This window comes from Capsicum annuum, chromosome 9, assembly GCF_002878395.1.
Source record: "Capsicum annuum cultivar UCD-10X-F1 chromosome 9, UCD10Xv1.1, whole genome shotgun sequence".
Taxonomy (NCBI): Eukaryota; Viridiplantae; Streptophyta; class Magnoliopsida; order Solanales; family Solanaceae; genus Capsicum; species Capsicum annuum.
Genome location: NC_061119.1, coordinates 142,955,291 through 142,974,086, shown reverse-complemented (window position 1 = coordinate 142,974,086; position 18,796 = coordinate 142,955,291). Strand labels below are relative to the sequence as shown.

Genomic DNA, 18,796 nt, shown 5'->3' with positions numbered 1-18,796 from the left:
CAACCTTTCATTTGCCATAGCTAGGTCTCGGTACATAGTGTCAAGGTAGGCCAAAATGTCATTGGTGGCATTGTTGTCCATGGGTTGAGAGGTGGAAGTCGCAGGTTCCCTCGTAATAGTACCTACAAAAAAACACCTACAAAATAAAACACAAGTTAGTTCGAAACAACCTCACCACACTCTCACTCTCGATTTTTACCTCACACTGGGTTTCACAAGTGTTGAAAGTCGGCTTGTACTTTGCGAGTGATTGAGGGTCGGGTCTACTCTTACCCGGAATAGATTTTTGTTTGAGTTGACTCAAAGAAAATTTATTTACAGACTTGAACCAACAAGATACAACAAATTCACAAAAGAGAAAAGCACATAACAAACACTTAACACGAATGAACGAACACAAAGACTAACTAACAATCTAGTAAATGAGTACAAGTTTGCCAATTAGTATTAAAACCAACGAAATTGAAACTAAGGAACAACAAAAGAAATCTAAGAAATCTAAAATTTGAGCTTAAATATGTTGCGTGAACAGTAAAATGTGATGATGTGGTAGTCACGTATTGGTCTCAGTCCCACACAACTTTTGTTGTCCAATTTCAAGTCTTGGTCAATTTTTCAATTTGGACTTTGGTGGAATTTGTTTAAGGAGGGAAATTCAAACAAGTTTTGGAGCCCTTTTCAATTTCAAGTTTTCAAGACTTGATTTTCTTATACTTCTCCTTAAAACATGGATCCTTAAATCATGGAAAAGTGTTGGAAAGTGGTTGAGACTTGATTGATAGGTCCTTGTTGGTTGTAGTGTCTTTCAAGACTAACAAATAATCCGCCCTTTTCCTTCAACTTTTTGGATTTAGCATTCACTTTATCTTCAACAATATAAGAAGGTGGTGATGAACATCAAGAACAACAACAACAACAACAACAACAATAACTACAACAATAATGTTCAAGAACACCAACAATTTTCACACGGCCACTCCCAAATTCCACAATAACAATATCTCCAACACTTGGCCAAGACAACTACAACTTCAATAAAATGGTTCTCAAGCCACCAATTAACAACAATATCACGTAGTCAAGCTTAGAACATCAAGGAGAAACCACACGGCCAAAATAATCCACCACAACAATGTTCAACAACAATGGGCCAAGCTTATGTTCACAACAGCAACATCAAAATACAAGCTCAAATCAAGATATAGACTCAATATGTTTGTGAGGAACAAAACTAACACTTAGAGACAACAAAGACAAGTAAAAATCTCGGCCAAGATACAACAAAAACACAATTTTCGGCCAAGAACACAAAATGGACAGATTGCTCTCTTTTTTGGAATTTTCAATTTTCAACTTTTTTTTTCTTTTCAACTCTCAAGCCCAAGATTGATCTTGTTAGAACAAAATCAAAGATGACTTTGATACCAAATGATACACGAAAGACAAGAGAAACACGAAACAAACACCAAAATCAGTCCACTAGCTAAGAAACTGAGGACCTCTTTTGGTGACCCCTCTCAGATTCACTACCAACAAGAAGAAAACAAGGCACAATGGTGTAATAACACCAAAACAATAGCAACACAACAAGAACAAGATGAACAATAGACAAATTTCAGATTGCACATTAACAACACAAACACACAGTTACAACATCAACACTACTACACGATTACAAAGAAACAAAAGGATAGATAGTTAGACAAATTGAAGGTATAATCTTAACAACCCAAAAGTCTATTCCACTCTTGGACCTTTAACATCATACACAACAAATACCTAACTCTTACGTTGGCACAAAAGTGACCTCAATCTCCCAAGCATCCAATGTTTCCAAGCTTGAATCCAACACGAGTGATTCCACACTCAAGTTGAAAGCCCTAGTTACAAGTTTTGGCCATGGGGGCCATTCTCACAAGAGAGAGTGTTTCAAATGTTACAACTTTCAATATTCAACAAAAACTAAGGCTAAAAAGCCTAAGAGGTTCTATATATAGTGTATTACAAAATAGAATACAAAATGACCACAATACCCCTCAAGGGTGAGATGCCCATCAAGTGTAACTTAGGGGCTGTTTTTAGTTCATTTAGGCTTTCTTTTACACTTCACTTGTGCACTTTCTTGGACAAATTCAATATGCACTCGTTCTCGTCCATCCTCGTGGTCATACTCATATCACTTGGTGTGTACTTGATGTACAACTTTGGTTTCCTAATCCTTGTCACACTTGTGTGATTGGACAAGTTAAACTAATAGGAAAGACTCTTAGGAGTATGCTAAGTGTAATGAAAAGAAGTCACCCAACTGCTTGGGTATACCCTTTGGCTTAGAGTGAATCAATTTCTCATGGATTCTCTAATTCCTCTAATAGCATGATTCCATTGGTGAACGCACTTCTCGAGGGAAGTTGCTTGAAGAGAAAACACGTAATGTGTTTCAAATGTCTTGTCTCATCTTATTGCAAACTCAAGTTTGAGGGTAATTTTGATGAGAATGGTGTCCTTAAATCTCTTCTTTTCTATCTTTTTGCTTATAATGATAACCATGTTTGTGTTGAAAACGCATTTTGTGTGAAGATGAGTTGTCTTTGAAGGAAGGGTGATGTGCATCCTAATGAATTAACTCATTCCTTGGTTATTTCAACTTCTAGCGACTTAGTTACTAGATTTCTTGAGTACCTTTCTACTCATAAGTATGGAAACACCTTGGACGGGACTCCTTTTCTTCATATCTTTTTTACTATCTCTTTGCATCTGATGACATCCATGTTGATTGTGGATTTATTTTAGATAGATGTGGGAGTTCTTGGATATGGTCTTATGGTGACGAAACACTTGTGTCTTATGACCTTGGTAGTTTCCTTGTTTCATAAGGCTTCTTATAACCAACACCTTTGTGTAGTGTATGATGAATTCATTTTATTGATAACAGAGGATCGTTGGTTGTATGTCAAATATGTACCTCCTTGGCATGGATGTTTTGATTTTAACCCTTGTGATAACCCTCGTGCCATGAGGAAATATTAGTTGTGTTTTCTTTTCTTATGTTTAAAGGTTGTAGATTCGAGGATGAATTTTCTTCAAGAAGAAGAGGATGATATAATCCAAATGGCCTCCGGGTTGCTAGAGAGGATGCTTACGGGTCAAGTGCACTTGATGACTTCTTGACGGCTATCAAAAGGAATCAATTGGATGATTATGATGATCAAAGAGACTCAAGGGACGTTAGAGAGGCCAAGGGAAGACAAAACGGGGCTAGAAAGCCCCCAGAAGAGGAAATACGCCCCATCCGCTTTGGAAGTGCGCCCAACCCGCTCTAGATCCACTAGAGAGGGTCAAAACATCCCATTATACCCTTGACATATGCCCATGTGCTCCCCATGTTCTCTACAAATGCTCAAGCATGTGCTTGATGGGCTTCTATGTTTTGTCTTTCCTAAATGGGTCATTTTTGGGCCCATTTGATGTAATAACTTAGCCTAGACTATAAATAGGACTATTTTTCATTTAGTAGATAGTTTATTGATGATAATGAATATAAACACTTGGAAAGTGTGAGACAAGCTTGGATTAGTTTGTGGCAAGCGTGGAATCATTTGTGTTAATTTTTTGTTTAGAAAAGGTGGGCTTCTCGGGAATCCAATTCTCTTGAGGTCTACGTAGGAGATTAGGTATTTTGTGTGACATTGAATAGAGGGTTTAGGGTTTGATACACCCTTTATTTGCTATTCATTTATTCATTGTGTCTATCTACTATTTGTTCTCTATCTTTACCTTTTGTTTTCGTATCGTAGTTTAGTTTTCAATTCTATATTTTGTTCATATATCAAGTTCAGACTTCAAGTCAATTTATGCAGAAGCCTAAAAGGTCTTATTTGAAGGCTGCACATAGAATTGTGAGATATTTGAAGGGTTCAGTAGGTCAAGGAATTTGGATGAAACCTCAGGATATCACAGACTTAGTTTGCTGGTGTGACACTGACTGTGGGCAACATACCCTAACACTAGAAGGTCAGATATGGGTTATGTAATACAGCTTGGTGGCTCCCTGGTGTCATGGATGTCCAAGAAACAACATACAGTCTCTAGGAGCTCTGCAAAAGCTGATTATAGAAGCATGGCTTCAACAGTAGTTGAACTTACTTGGTTGGAAAGCTTACTCACTGATTTAGGTGTTTTTATTCATAAACCTATCACTGTGTTGAGTGATAGCAAATCAGCCATTCAATTGGCAGCCAATCCCATATTCCATGAAAGAACTAAACACATTGAGATTGACTGTCATTTCATTTGAGATAAGGTCAAGGCAGGTTTGATCAAGACTGTTTATGTACCTACGCATTATCAGGTAGCAGATATCTTAACCAAAAGCTTGAGTCATGAGCAACATTCTCATTTTCTAAGCAAGTTTGGTGTGCTAAACATCTTGCACCCTTCAACTTGAGGGGGCGTGTTGTGATTATTAGAATATCATACTTGAAGATTAGTTAGTTAATACTTTTGAGTTAGTTAGCAATCAGTGGTCAATTGACAGCTTTGACTGTCACTGTTACTGTTCCATTACCTTTAGGATTAGTTAGTTGGTTAATTCCACTTGCCAGCTAAGAGTGTAAGATATAGTCGATTCTAGAAGCATTACATGATTCTATAAATACCACTCTAAGTTGAGTGAAGTCAGTTAACATTGTAATAGCTTAGCTTCCTCTTCACTTTCATCAATGAGCACTCTGCTTCTCCTTCCTTCTTGTTACTGATTCTATGCTATCTTACTATTGATGAATGCAATCGTAAGTCTAGTAGATTTTGACATCTATCAGTCCCGTATCTCTGAATTATCACTCCAAAGGAATCTTGAGATGCCCATACATTGAAGAGCCTAAAAGGTGTCTTAGTAGAAGTTAAGTTAATCTGCATGTTCAAGGTAACTTGTAATCAGCCCGTATTGAAACATCCAAGCATCCTTACCCAAAGCTCTGCCCAATCTACTCAAAATTCTGTTCATTCCCATTTGGTTATTTGACCATGAATAAAATTCACTCTTCCAGAATAAAATTCACCCTTCCACAGCAACTCATTCAAGTGGAGTCCTGAACACAATCTGTGAAATCTTGAGTTTCAAGCCTTGTTACTGGCGCACAATTCAACGTATCTTGCCCCCGAAAAGTGCATTAAAATCCTCCCAAATGAGCCAAGTTTTTGTAGTTTGAGCTGCAACCAATCTTAAATCATCCCACAAAGATTTCCTTAGATCAACAGTATTAAAACCATACTCTACTGTGATACAACAATCCACCTTCTTATCCCTATTAGTGATATTCAATGTATATATTGAGCACTTTGAGATAAGACATCCACATGAAAAACAATCCCATCCCATAACACCCAGATTCTTTCATTCACAGTATGAGTGTGCTTATGAGCCATGTACCAGCCAGGAACTACCTTTTAAGATACAGCCACTGAATTTTGCATTTTAACTCATCTCTACCAAACCAACTAATTTTATGTGATGTCCCTTAATATAATTATTCAATTCCTATTTATACTTTTTATTGATGCCCCTGATATTTCATGCTAGACAAGCCATTAACTAGTATGAAAACCACCACCCTTATCAGGAGGTGTAGGATCTGCCAACACAACATTTGCAGATTGCAACACACCAAATCCATTCTTCATAATTAAAGATCTAGCCTGGGCTTAGCTTTTCTTACCACCACCAGATACAACAGCCTGCTTACCCTTAGCTGAAATAAGAGTACCCAGTGAAACAGGATTCTCTGGGGTTTGAATAGTTGAGCTCACCTGCCCCTGCATCACCTCAGGGTTCAACATGATGCTTCATTGAGCTGATTTAGAAGTTCCAATATGACCACTAGGCACCTGGTTTCCCCTAGTAGCAGAAGCTGCAATATCTTGATTTTGTAATTCCTTCATCTGAATTTCAATGGATTTGTTATTCATCGAGCTTTCAGTATTAGGCAGCATTTTGTTTCTAGGTTTCCCTCGCCGCCCCTTCCCCACCATACTTACACCAACGCACGTTAGCAGTAGCAACGCTGAGAGCATCTCAGAAAGGAGAGAGAAACACCTTTTTATTCCTTATATTATTTTTGGTCAACTTTAAGAGTGAAGGGAATAGTAACTGATAAAGTTGTTTCCATGTTATCAGCTGGTGACGGATTCAAGCTGTGGAAATAATTTTTTTCAGAACGGTAAGCTAAAATAGTTCAATAAATATTTGTGAGAGACCAAAATTGCTAAATTAATAATTAAGTGACCATTTTAGAACTACTCTTAAGGGTATTGAAGAAAAATAAAAAAATGATCTGAAAATGCGTAAAAGTCAAGACAAAAGCTAAGAGCTAGAACTCTATGACCCTTTTGCACATGATTTCGGTAAAAATAATAAACGAGATGGTAAATAAAATACAAGAGAAGAAAAGGGAAAAAGAAGCAGAAGAAATTTTGGCAGATATGTATTTTTGATAACTTTTTAAAATGGTTAAAAATTAAATACTGGTCCTTAAAAAGTCTCTACAGTGAAAATTCTCAATTATTTCTAATATTCGGAGCCCAGCCACTATGCATGTTTAGTACAATTACTTTTTATGTCGGGTTATAATTACAATATTGTTTCTTGTTATGACTTTTTATGCATCAGGTCTTGAGAACTTGAAAGGAAATTATGGAAAAAGGAAGAGTTAATGAAGGGGCAAAAGAGTAGGAAAAAGCAAACAACCCATGGGTATGTCAAACAATAACAAGAAACAACAGTGTAGTGAACTCCCTTCAGATCTTTTGTCTACGCCGTGTATCTCCCCGATGGCTGCTTCCTCACTCCTCGATAATGCACCTCCTCCGCAGCTCTCTTCACCCCCCACCCCCTCCTCGCCGCCGCCTCCGCAATTTTTCCATTCACTTTCTCTACGCTCGTCGCCGCCTTTCGCAACTCCTCCATTCACTTTCTCCACCGTCGCTGTCGCAACTCCTCAACTCACTTTCTCCGTCTTCGTCGCCGCAACTCCTCGGCTCACTTTCTCCGCCACCATTGTAACTTCTCTGTTCACTTTCATGGCCTTTGCAGCCGCCTTCTTACATTTTTTATTCTCCGCCATTTTCGCACTTGTAAAAAGTAATAATAATACAAAAGAAATTTGAACAGATGATTAGAATGAGAGAAAACATAGGAGGAAGTGCGGCTTAAATAGGAAAATAATAGGAAAAGCAAATAAAAGCACACTCAAGGGCAGAGAAAGTGAATCAAAAAATGAACTAAATGCTAATCCACCCTTGACTGTGCCTTTGTTTGCTTCCCACACCATTTTCCTATTTAAGCAGCTCCTCCCCCTACCTTTTCCTTCATCCTAATCACTTGTTCAGATTCTTTGTATTATTATTACTATTTACGGGAGTGAAAATGACGCCAAAGGAAAAATGTCGGAAGGCAGTGGAGAGGGCAAAGAGGGCAAAGAAAGTGAACGGAGGAATTGCAAAGCGGCGGAGAGGGCGAAGAAAGTGAACGAAGGAGTTGCGAAGGCGGCGGCAAGGGCAGAGAAATTGAATAGAACAGTTGCAAAGGCGGTGGTGAGGGTTTTAACCTAATCAAGTGGACACACAAATATGACAACGCAAGAATGTCCTTTTCTATGTGATCAATGAGTAATGAGTATTACAGAGGGTGCTATATATAGCACCAAGAGTCGGTACGTGCCTAACATGAGAGGAAAATGTAAATACAATGACAGCTGTATGTAAAATGGATAAGAACAATTAAAATTATGTCCTTTTATGAAATAGAAATAACTACTATCTCTGATATTCTCCCTGCTTGTTTGATGTTGAAGATTTATGTTCTATTTCATCATTAATGCTGTGAAAACTAGGAGATAGTTTATGTTAAAGCCCTCATAATAGATTTTGAAAGGCAAAATGGTCTACTTAGTTTATGTTGAAGCCCTCACAATAGATTTTGAAAGGCAAAATGGTCTACTGGACCTTTATACTTGTATGAGTTTGTATTTCAAACCCTCCTACTCACCCCTTGGCCAACTGAACCCTAAACTCAATAAAATACAATATTTCAAACATCCCTGACTATTCAGGACAAAGTGTGTGACTACACGATGTAGAGGCAAGTGAATATCATATTTACAATAAAAAATATTAAAATTATAAAAGAATAAAATATTAAAAAATAAGAGGGTGAAAATGCCCGGGGCTTGGAGATGGAGTACTATGATTCCTTTATATAAGAACAAGGGTAACATCCAAAGTGATAATAACTATAGGGGTATTAAGTTGTTAAGTCACACTATGAAGATTTAGGATAGGGTGGTCGAGCAAAGGTTGAGGAGGATTATGTATATTTCGAAGAATCAGTTTGGCTTTATGCCCGATCGCTCAACGACAGAGGAAATTCACCTGGTGTGGAGACTGGTGAAGTATAGGGAAAGAAAGAGGGACTTACATATGGTGTTCATCGACCTGGAGAAGGCATATGACAAAGTCCCTCAAGAGTTTCTTTGGAGATGCTTGGAGGTGAGTGGGATCCCAGTGGCGTACATTAGATCGATTAAGGACATGTATGATGGAGCAAAGACTCGGGTGAGGACGGCAAGAGGAGATTCAGAGCATTTTCGTCTTGACAGGATTGCATTAGGGATCGACTCTTAGCCAGTTTTTGTTTGCGTTGGTGATAGATATGTTGACGCGACATATTCAAGGAGAGGTGCCTTAGTATATGTCTTTTGCAGATGATGCAGTTTTGATTGATGAGACGCGAAGGGGGTAAATGATAAATTGGAGGTTTGGAGACAAACTCTTGAGTCTAAAGGGTTCAGGTTGAGTAGGACCAGGACCAAGACAGAGTATTTGAAATGTAAGTTTAATAACTTGAGGCAACAGAATGAGATGGTAGTAAGGTTGGATTCCTGGGTTGTTTGTAAGAGGAATAGTTTTAAGTATCTCGGGTCTATGATTCAGGGGAATGGAGAGATTGACAATGATATCTCCCACCATATTGGGGGTAGGATGGATGAAGAGGAGGCTCGCCTCAGGAGTGTTGTGTGATAAGAAGGTGTCGCCCAAGCTTAAAGGCAAATTCTACAGAGTGGTAGTTCATCCAGCCATGTTATATGGAGTGGAGTATTGGCCAGTCAAGAACTCCCACATTCAAAAATTGAAGGTAGCAGAAATGTGGATGTTGTGTTGGATGTGTGTGCTTACTAGGGGTGATAGAGTTAGGAATGAGACTATCCGGGAAAAGGTGGGAGTGACTTCGGTGGAAGACAAGATGCGGGAGTTAGGTTGAGATGGTTCGGGCATATGATGAGGAGGGGCCTAGATGCCCCAGTTCGTAGGTGTGAGAGGCTAGCTCTGGATGGTTTCAGGCAGGGTAGGGGTAGGTCGAAGAAGTACTGGAGAGAGGTGATTAAACGTGACATGGAGCAGTTCCAGCTTACTGAGGACATGACCCTAGATAGGAAGGTATAGAGGACGCAAATTAGGTTAGAAGGTTAATACATGTGGGTGAGTCGTAGCAAGTAGTTAGGAGAGCTTTGGGATAGCCGAGTTGGTAGTCTTAGGGCTATGTCCAGAAGTTGAAGCTGCTAGTAGAAGGGTATGGGGGTTGGTGGATGTCTTTGGTTCGTTAGGATAGGGTATTACTTTGTGGACGTCTTATTTCTGTTATTCCATCTTGTTTCATGCGTTATTATGACTTTTGTTTACTATTCTTTGTCTTGATTTCTATTATATCTTGTTCTATTACTATTCCTTACCTTATCTTGGTTATTTTATTTTGAGCCGAGGGTCTATCGAAAACAGCCTCTCTATCTCACATTTGAGGTAGTGGTATGGACTATGTACACTTACCCTCCCAGATCCCACTTGGTGGGAATATACTGGGTATGTTGTTGTTGTTTAAGAAATAGAAAAGAATCTTCTTCTTCAGCCTCCCCCACCCCTCACCCTCGCACCAACCCCCTTTTATCTTTCTTCTCCACACCCTATTAAAGTCAGTTGTATATAGTGTAAATATAGGTCCCCTTTTGGAAAGTAGGAGAGATAAAGTGTAAATATAGGAAGATTAAATTGAGGTCCCTGATAAGATGAGGAAGATTTAATTGAGTCAGTTGTATAAAGTGTAAATATAGGTCCCCTCAAAGTAGCAAGTTTTTGCTATTTAAAATAATTATGTTTAAATAATTATGTTAAAGTGTTGCTATGGGACCTAATTAAGGACTTTGTGTACTAATGGGTGACGTTTCCCCTTTTTAATTATTAATAAAAGTCAACACCAGCAATCCTGCCAAAAGTACTTCAAATCTTCAAAAGAAACCTTATGATTCGTCCCTTCTCCGAACCCTATGCACAGTAGGAGCTTGAATGCACTAGGCTGCTCTTTTTTAGAAGAAACACCAGAAATTGGATTTTGAAAGATGAAACTGAATCTGAAAATCATCAAAAAATTTACTCCCTCTTATTGATCGGGCATGTGGTTTAAGTATAAGAACTTTGAAACTTATAGTAACATGCTATGACATTTGTGTGACGATTAATCCATGTCATCACGAATAATATGATAAGTTTATATAATTTCAAACATTTTTTTGCAGGAAATTTGTGTGAGATCAAAAACAAAAAAAGAACTGCAAAAAAGATATAGGCTATACTTTGTTTTTCTGAGTTTTACCTTCTTGTGGCAGAATACTTCATGTTACTAAGTCCTATCTGAAATAGCAAGAAAGAACAACTATGTAAACTTAAAAGAATCAAATTACACAAGAATTCTCCAAGAAACTGTTGCAAAATCCCCATTTTGGAATATAAAATGATACAAATTATATGTTCCACAAGCTCATATACTAGATATCTTACATCAAGCATCTTTCCAATTCAAAGGTTGAATGACTTCTTAGCTGTCATGGACAATTGCTGAAAACAACATCTGGTTGATATCTTCCCCTGATTCAGGGATCTCATCCTCTGCATAATGGAGGAGTTAGTCAGCAAAAAGTACACACCCCTTCAAGAAAAAAAATCTACTCAAACGAATGACCTTGATCATCGGTATTGTTACATGATTTCCAACATTCTACTATTGATCATCGAGTAAATCTCGTAAAATAAGCTAAAAGCACAACAGACACTTTCATGACAGGAGAAAACAACACATGCAACAGATTCTTAAATGATAAGAGAAACAGTATCTTTCATATCAAATCTAGATGTTTGAAGAGTCTTTATTTATGATGTAGGAAGAGCATTGCATCTAGTTTTGTCTCTGTGTTTGACCTCCTGAACTCGGAAACAGCCTCTGTACCTTCTCAAGATAGGGGTAAGGCTGAGTAAGCGCTACCCTCCCAGACCCACTTGTGGGATTAGTCATTAGTTAGCATGTTGTTGTCCGACCTCCTGAATTCCTTCAACCTGCAGAAGGGTATTTCATATTTCTCTCTTTGTTGTACTTTTTGGCACCCTCATCGGTACACCTTAATAAAATAATTTACCTTTCTCATTAGAAAAGAAAACTAAAAGCACAAATTTATTTAAACAATGAGTGTTATGAGTGTCAGCAAAAGCCAACCCACACACATACCAGGGTTGGAGCTCGGAAGCACCCAAAGAAATAAAGGTAAATTAGCAAACTATGCCTAATCACAAACTAATCGACGTTTTTATTCAGGCCTAATTCATATCACTATTTGTAGATAACTCTTTTTAAACAAATTAGAGATTCTCTAAATAAAATCTCTGGCTTATACCTACCTGGACATAATGTAACAACAACTTACTTTTGATTTCCACTAATTCGTATTGTTCCTAAACTAAGTCTATGGTTATAGTAAGCTGTATATTGCCAAAGTTGACAACGCAGTGCAGGAGTAAAATCCTATTCAAAAGAAGATTTAACAAACCATCAATCGCTGAGGTTCATCAATTTGCTAGTGGTGATGAGAAAAAAAGACAAAAAGTGCAGCTTTTACGTTGCCACCACAGCAAGCACTTAAATGCCATGGAAACTAAATCAGGAATCCTTGCCCTTCAGATTAGATTTTGGTTGCTTGCTGGCAAATGATGCAGAATCTTTAGACACCATTTGGAAATTTTTGCAACCTTGCCATAGTCTAGTTGAAGTCAATAATATTGCAGTAATTTCAGAAAGAGGAGTAAATCATAGGAATTGATAGATAAAGAAGAATGTGAGATGAGAATGATTTTTCATGTTAGAACCTTAGAAGACATCTAGTGGAGCAAATTATAATGTGTTACACACACTGATTACAACTCAAGCATGCAATCTTTCAAGATATAATGGTTTAAGGTTAGCAGGAGAGGAATGGCTTAACACTCAACCATATATTTAGGACCAACATTATCCTATAGAATTATGCTGCAAAATCAAGTTACCTGATTGAAACTATCAAGTTACCTGATTGAAACTAGCATATGATGGATCATCAGAATCACTGGTGACAGGAACACCTGCGGATAATTGCAACTTTTGCAGCAACGACCCATTCCCAACTAAGGTTGCCCGAGCTTTATCAATCAAATCCTGTTTATAGTGCAACCAGCATAAAAGCTTTTAAATCCCAAAGCAGCACAGCAAGAACAACATTAATAAAAGAATGAGGTGATTGGACACCTCTTTGGTACTCCCGCCATTCCTTTTTAGATGCTCCCTTTGTTTTCCGTGAGTCAATTTGACTATCTTTAAAAGCTAAATTAGATTAGATTAGTTTAATTTTTTAAAATTAAAGTACTATAAATTGCTATTTTCCTTTTTTCAATTTGATTAAGAAATACATGTTAAAATGTTGGTCAAAGTTTGTATTTGACTCTAAAAACATAGAAAAGGGAGCATATAAAAAGGAATGGAGGGACTACTAATAACCAGCAAGTCTTGGTCCCAACAGTAGCAACTTGTAAAGTACAGAAAAGCTATACACGAACTTTATGTAGAGACTCTCTGATTTTGTGTAACCTCAACTACTCAAATAAAGATACATCTCATTCAAATTTCACACTGCACTTTTCACGTTTGCGCTCCAGTACTAATCCAAGGAAGAGCATGTTCAAAAAAATCAAGAGGTAGAGGACAACTAAATCCATAGGTTGCAAATAGAAGTACACTTCTTAATTTTTGTTTTCAATTTTTGAACTGCTTTTCTTTCTCTTTTTCGTGGATTCCATCATTAAGGCACTCAACATCTGTGGCAAGTCTTCAGTCAATGCTATAGATTCTGTCGTAAGGTTTCTACTACATATTCAACACAGCATTCAGTTTTTCTGAAGGACTAAATGTTAGCATCATATGAAATCTTAGTCAGTTTGACCAACTTATGTGAATTTGTTTCTCCCTGAATATCCTTACACTTTCTCATTGTCTCACACTTAACAGATGTCAGTGAGCTTGTCATAGTAGTGACATTTCCACGATCATAACGAATTAACGATAAATAAACATGCAATGCATTTATAAGCATTTTAGCTCGCACATTCTGGTACCAACAACATGCCACACATATTCTATTTCTTTTTTTTTTCTTTTTGCATTTCCAAAGGGGACGAGCAGATAAACATCATAAAGTGACTTGCTGAGCTCAATATCGACTTGAAGTCCAGCGTCAATGGTAATCATTACCTATTTTCTTAGTGAAATATCACATAATGTGTCCCATCAACAATAATCACATTTCAATGGATTCTACGATAATATGGAAGTGACTTGGATTATTATTGACCAAAACTAGTTCAGCCTACACAACCACTACCACTTGAGGAGGATGTCACACACCGTATTGGGGCGGGGGGATGAAATGGAGGCTAGCCTCATGAGTTTTGTGTGATAAGAAGGTGCCTCTCAAGCTTAAAGGCAAATTCTATAGAGTGGCGGTCCATCCGACCATGTTGTATGGAGCAGAGTATTAGCCAGTTAAGAACTCTCACATCCAAAAGTTGAAGGTGGCGGAAATGAGAATGTTGTATTGGAAGTGTGGACTAACTAGGGTAGACAAGGTTAGGAATGGGACTATTCGGGCGAAGGTGGAAGTAGCCTCAGTGGAGGACAAGATGCGGGAAGTGAGGTTGAGATGGTTTGGGCATGTGATGAGGAGGGGCACGGATGCCCCGGTTTGGAGGTGCGAGAGGTTAGCTTTGGATGAGTTCAAGCGGAGTAGGGGTAGGCTGAAGAAATACTGGAGGGAGGTGATTAGACAAGACATGAAGCAGTTACAGCTTATTGAGGACATGACCCTAGATAGGAAAGTATGGAGAACTCGAAGTAGGTCAGTAGGGTAGTGCGTGTTAGGTGGGTTGGGGGAGGTGGGAGCTTGCGGTGTGTTAGTGTATCGTAATACTCTGTGGTGCCATTTCCTGTGTTCTCATCTTGTTTCTTGTCTTATTACGATCTTATTTACTGTCTCTGTGTCTTGAGCCGGGGGTCTATCGGAAACAGTCTCTCTACTTCTTAGGAGGTAGTTGGATGGCCTGCGTACATTTTACCCTCCCCAGACCCCACTAGATGGGATTTTACTGGGTATGTTGTTGTTGTTGTTGTATACAATACGTTTCTGTATTGTTCTTCTACTAATTTTAGTGTAGTGAAGATCATGTAAGAAATATATCTACCCATGCCACTCTGCAACACTACAACAGATATACATCAAGGCAAACAAAGGATCCATGTAACGTAGTCTCAACAGAATCAGTCTTGATACTTCCTCTTTTATCTCTTTCTTAGATAGCATGATAAGTGAAATTTTACACTGGAGTCTTTAATCACCCCACATTCTCTGGTTATTTATTAAAGATTATTCTAATACCAAAATATAATTCTTTCATTTGAACGTAATCAACTGACATATTTCCTCTTCCTGGCATTACCAACTATACAAATGCAGGCCAACATACATAGCTGAAACTTTAATCTTATGACGGTGCCTCGTGAGGATATTGCATGATTCAAACAATCTGGTTTATTTCCTCCTACATTTACATATTAATTTTATCTAAGTGCAAGAAATTCAAATAATATTAAGGTTCCAAAGAAGAAAAGAGAAATACACTCATCGATTAGTATGCATACATATGCTAATTTGTCTTGAAACACATATTATTGAGTACTGAAATGAAACAAATCCAAATAGAGCAGACACAACAGCAACATACCGCAGTGTACTACCATAAGCTGAGGGTAGAGTGTATGCAGACCTTACCCCTCGTGCAAGTAGAAAGTTTGTTTACGAAAGACCCTTGGCTCGAGTAATGCGCATCAAAGCAATTAAAAAGAAAAATACGGTAGTAAAGAGGACATAGCAAATAATCGGAAAAACGTAAAATAACAATCAAAAAACAAGAAACAATAACCAAATAATATGATAATCGAAGCACAGAAAATAACGAAGAGTAGCAAATATCTTAAGACAACAACTACGAGAAAAATGCTACTACTACTGATATGAACGAAGAAACAAGTACAATGCACCAAATTACCACCAAGCCTATTCCGCCGGAAGTGGAACAATGCTCAACTACCTACTAACCTTCTATCCTAATCCGCAACTTCCACAACCTTTTATCTAAGGTCATGTCCTGTCTAATCATCTCTCCCCTTTGGCCTATTTCTACCTCTACTCAAACCCACCACAGTCAACCTCTCACACCTCCTCATTGAGGCATTTGTGCGCCTCCTCTTCACATGCCTCATCTTGTCTACCATGGAGACCACTCCCACCTTGTCTCACATAGCTTAATTCCTAATACAATCTCATTTTCACAACTCTCATCTTTTGAATATGAGAAACAAGAGAAGTTAGTTGTAATCTAGCAATAGTAATGCTCCCTCCGTATCAATTTATTTGTCCTAATTTCATTTTTAGTCTGTTTCAAAAAGAATGTCTCCTCCCTTTTTTGGTAACACTTTAATCTTAATTTTCTACATGGCATATTTAAGAGATTAGACGATATTTTGACACATTCTATATATCTTTAATTTAAGACCACAAGATTCAAAATTATTTCTTTTACTTTATTAAATTTCATGTCAAATCAAAACAAGACAAATAAATTGAAATGGATGGCGTACTTGTTTAGCTGCAATTAGCTCACGACACTGCTCCTTCAAGCTAAGACATTTCATCCTGAACTTTCTTAATCCTCGAAACTAACTTCATGGGGTTTGCCTGCAACCCAATAATTTTGGGAAAAAACAGCAAACACAATAAAAATATTCAAAACCCAGAAATGGATTGACAAAAAATATAAAAGGGGTTGGTGCACACAAGCTAGCCAGACACCACGTCTATCCCAAAAAAAAAAAAAGTGAAAAATTAAAGGGGTTGCTTTAGATACAAACATTATCAGGGTAGACTTGTTGAAATTCCTTTTCGAGCTTGTTGTGAAAAAGGTGAGGTCATGGTTAGCTTTCTTGAAAAGCGTTAATAACCCATCAACTGATTGGTGTTGTTCCTTCACTAAATGGTGATAATTACTGAGATTACGACGACCCGTTTCAATCTTGCTGAACTCTTTTCAGTGATTTGCTTGGAAATTGTAGAAAGGAAGAATTTTGGGTTTGTTAGGTAAATGGAGAGTGGAGGGTTTTCGAATATTGGGAAAACAAAGGAAAGAGGGAAACGGAGAGAATTGTCAAATGAGTTGTTCAACTATGGTAACATTGTGTTGACTCCTCTTTCAATTTATTTGTCACTTTGCTAATTTTAAAGTTCAAACAAGTTTATTTTTGGTAAAATGCTCTTCTGGACCTCTGTATTAGGTCGATTTTGTAAGTTGGATATTTCTATTTACATATTTATCATCTGAACCTCTTAACCCACTAAAAAACAATATTTTAAATACATTTTTGGAGAGTGTAACACACTCTCCCACGTCAACTGCCACATAAGATGTCACGTGTACCACGCCACCTGCCACGTGTGTCAAGTATGCCACGTCACCTGCCACGTCATTTTCAAGAATTTCATGAAATTTCAAGCCATTTTTAAAAGGCAAAATAACCTTTTGGATCCCTGTACTATGTCGGTTTTGTAAGTTAGACACTTCTACTTACATGTTTGTCATCTGGACCCCTGAATCCACTAAAAAGCAATCTTTTAAAACTTTTTTGGTGAGTGTAACACACTCTCCCCCACGTCAGCTGCCATGTCAGCTGCCACGCCTGACACATATGCCACGTCATCTGCCACGTCATTTAAAAAAAATAAAAATAATAAAAAAAATATTACATTAAATTCCAAGTCATTTTTAAAATGCTACATAACAAATTAAATATTAAAATTAATTTAATTAAATATGAAAAATTATAAATTGTAGAAAAACTTAAAATAATCATGTTTTTATTTTTATTTTCACAAATTAAACATCAAATTCATTCCAAATAATTAAAATTCTTCTCCAACTAATTTAAATTTTTAACTACAAATTCATATATACAAACATAATAAATTTTTGATTTTTTAAATTTGAATATTTTTAACAAATTCACAAAAAGTTTAATTTTTTTCAAGCGAAATTCACTAATTTTTTTCAATATTCACTATCACTCACTTTCAATTTAAATTTAAATTTTAATTCCCAAAAAAATAAAAAGATTTCAAATTTAAATTTAAATAAAAAAATAAAAAGAATGGAATTGAGAGGGAAAATTAAAATAAAAAGTGAACGTGGGTGGGGAGGAGGGGTTGAAAGAGTGTTGGGGTGGGGTGTGGGGGCTGAGGTAGGGTGGGGATGGGGCGGGGGGGGTTGGGGTGTGGGGGTGGGGAGGGGCTGGGGTGGAGAGGGAAAAAATATATTTTTATTTTTTAAAAATTTTTAAAAATATTTTTAAATTATTTTTAAATTTTTAAAAATATTTTTAAATTAAAAAAGATGGAGGGAAAAAAAGGACCCTTTTTTATTTTTTTTAAATTTTTAAAAATTATTTTTAAATTTTTAAAAATATTTTTTAATTAATTTTAAATTTTTAAAAATATTTTTAAATTTAAAAAGATGAAGGACAAAAATTACCCTTTTAAATTATTTTTTTTATTTTTAATTATTTTAATGTAAAATTGGTCAAAAATTGACCCCCAATCACACCCCAGGCAAGTGGCTATACTCTCTTTGTCCTAGTCACCATGACCTTGCCACATAGGCAAGGTCAACGATCAAAGGGTGCAAAATGTTGCTTTTTGATGGGTTCAAGCGTCCAGCTGACAAACATATAAGTAAAAGTGTTCAACTTACAAAACTGACATAGTACAGGGGTCCAGAAGGTCATTTTGCCTTTATTTTTTATATGATTTTTTCATATATATGTTAAATATTTTGAATTATCAATAATTGTGACTTATTAGTTTTTATTTATTTAGAGGGTTAGTGAGTAGGAGTGTGTCCTTATTAGTAGGATAGAGTGTTTTATGTGTAGCTATTCCTGTAGTCTTATTATTATACATATGTCTTGTAGTTTCTGTAATACCTCGTACTTTTAACGCTCTAGTAATGCCTTAAAAATGATCCTAAGGATCCCTATATCAATGGTAAACCTAGTGTTGTGGTTGTGGGTTGCATTAGGGGTACTCTTGGGTGTTAAAAATGGGTGGGCATCGCAAAGAGGACCCTTCTCAAAGGATCCTAGCCGCGGAGGAATCACCAAACGCCACTGGAATAGGTTGGTTTTGGCCTTGCGCGACCAACCCTGAGGTTGACTTTGGATGTGCGCCGCAAAACCCAGTGGTTTGCTATGGCCATGCGCCACAGGGCTATAGCCAAGCGTTATAACTTGCTCCAT

The 18,796-nt window shown here is 37.2% G+C and overlaps 1 pseudogene; it reads right to left on the bottom strand.

The window, feature by feature from the left end:
* Positions 1–10,735: 10,735 nt before the first annotated feature.
* Positions 10,736–18,796, bottom strand: LOC107862187 (annotated as a pseudogene).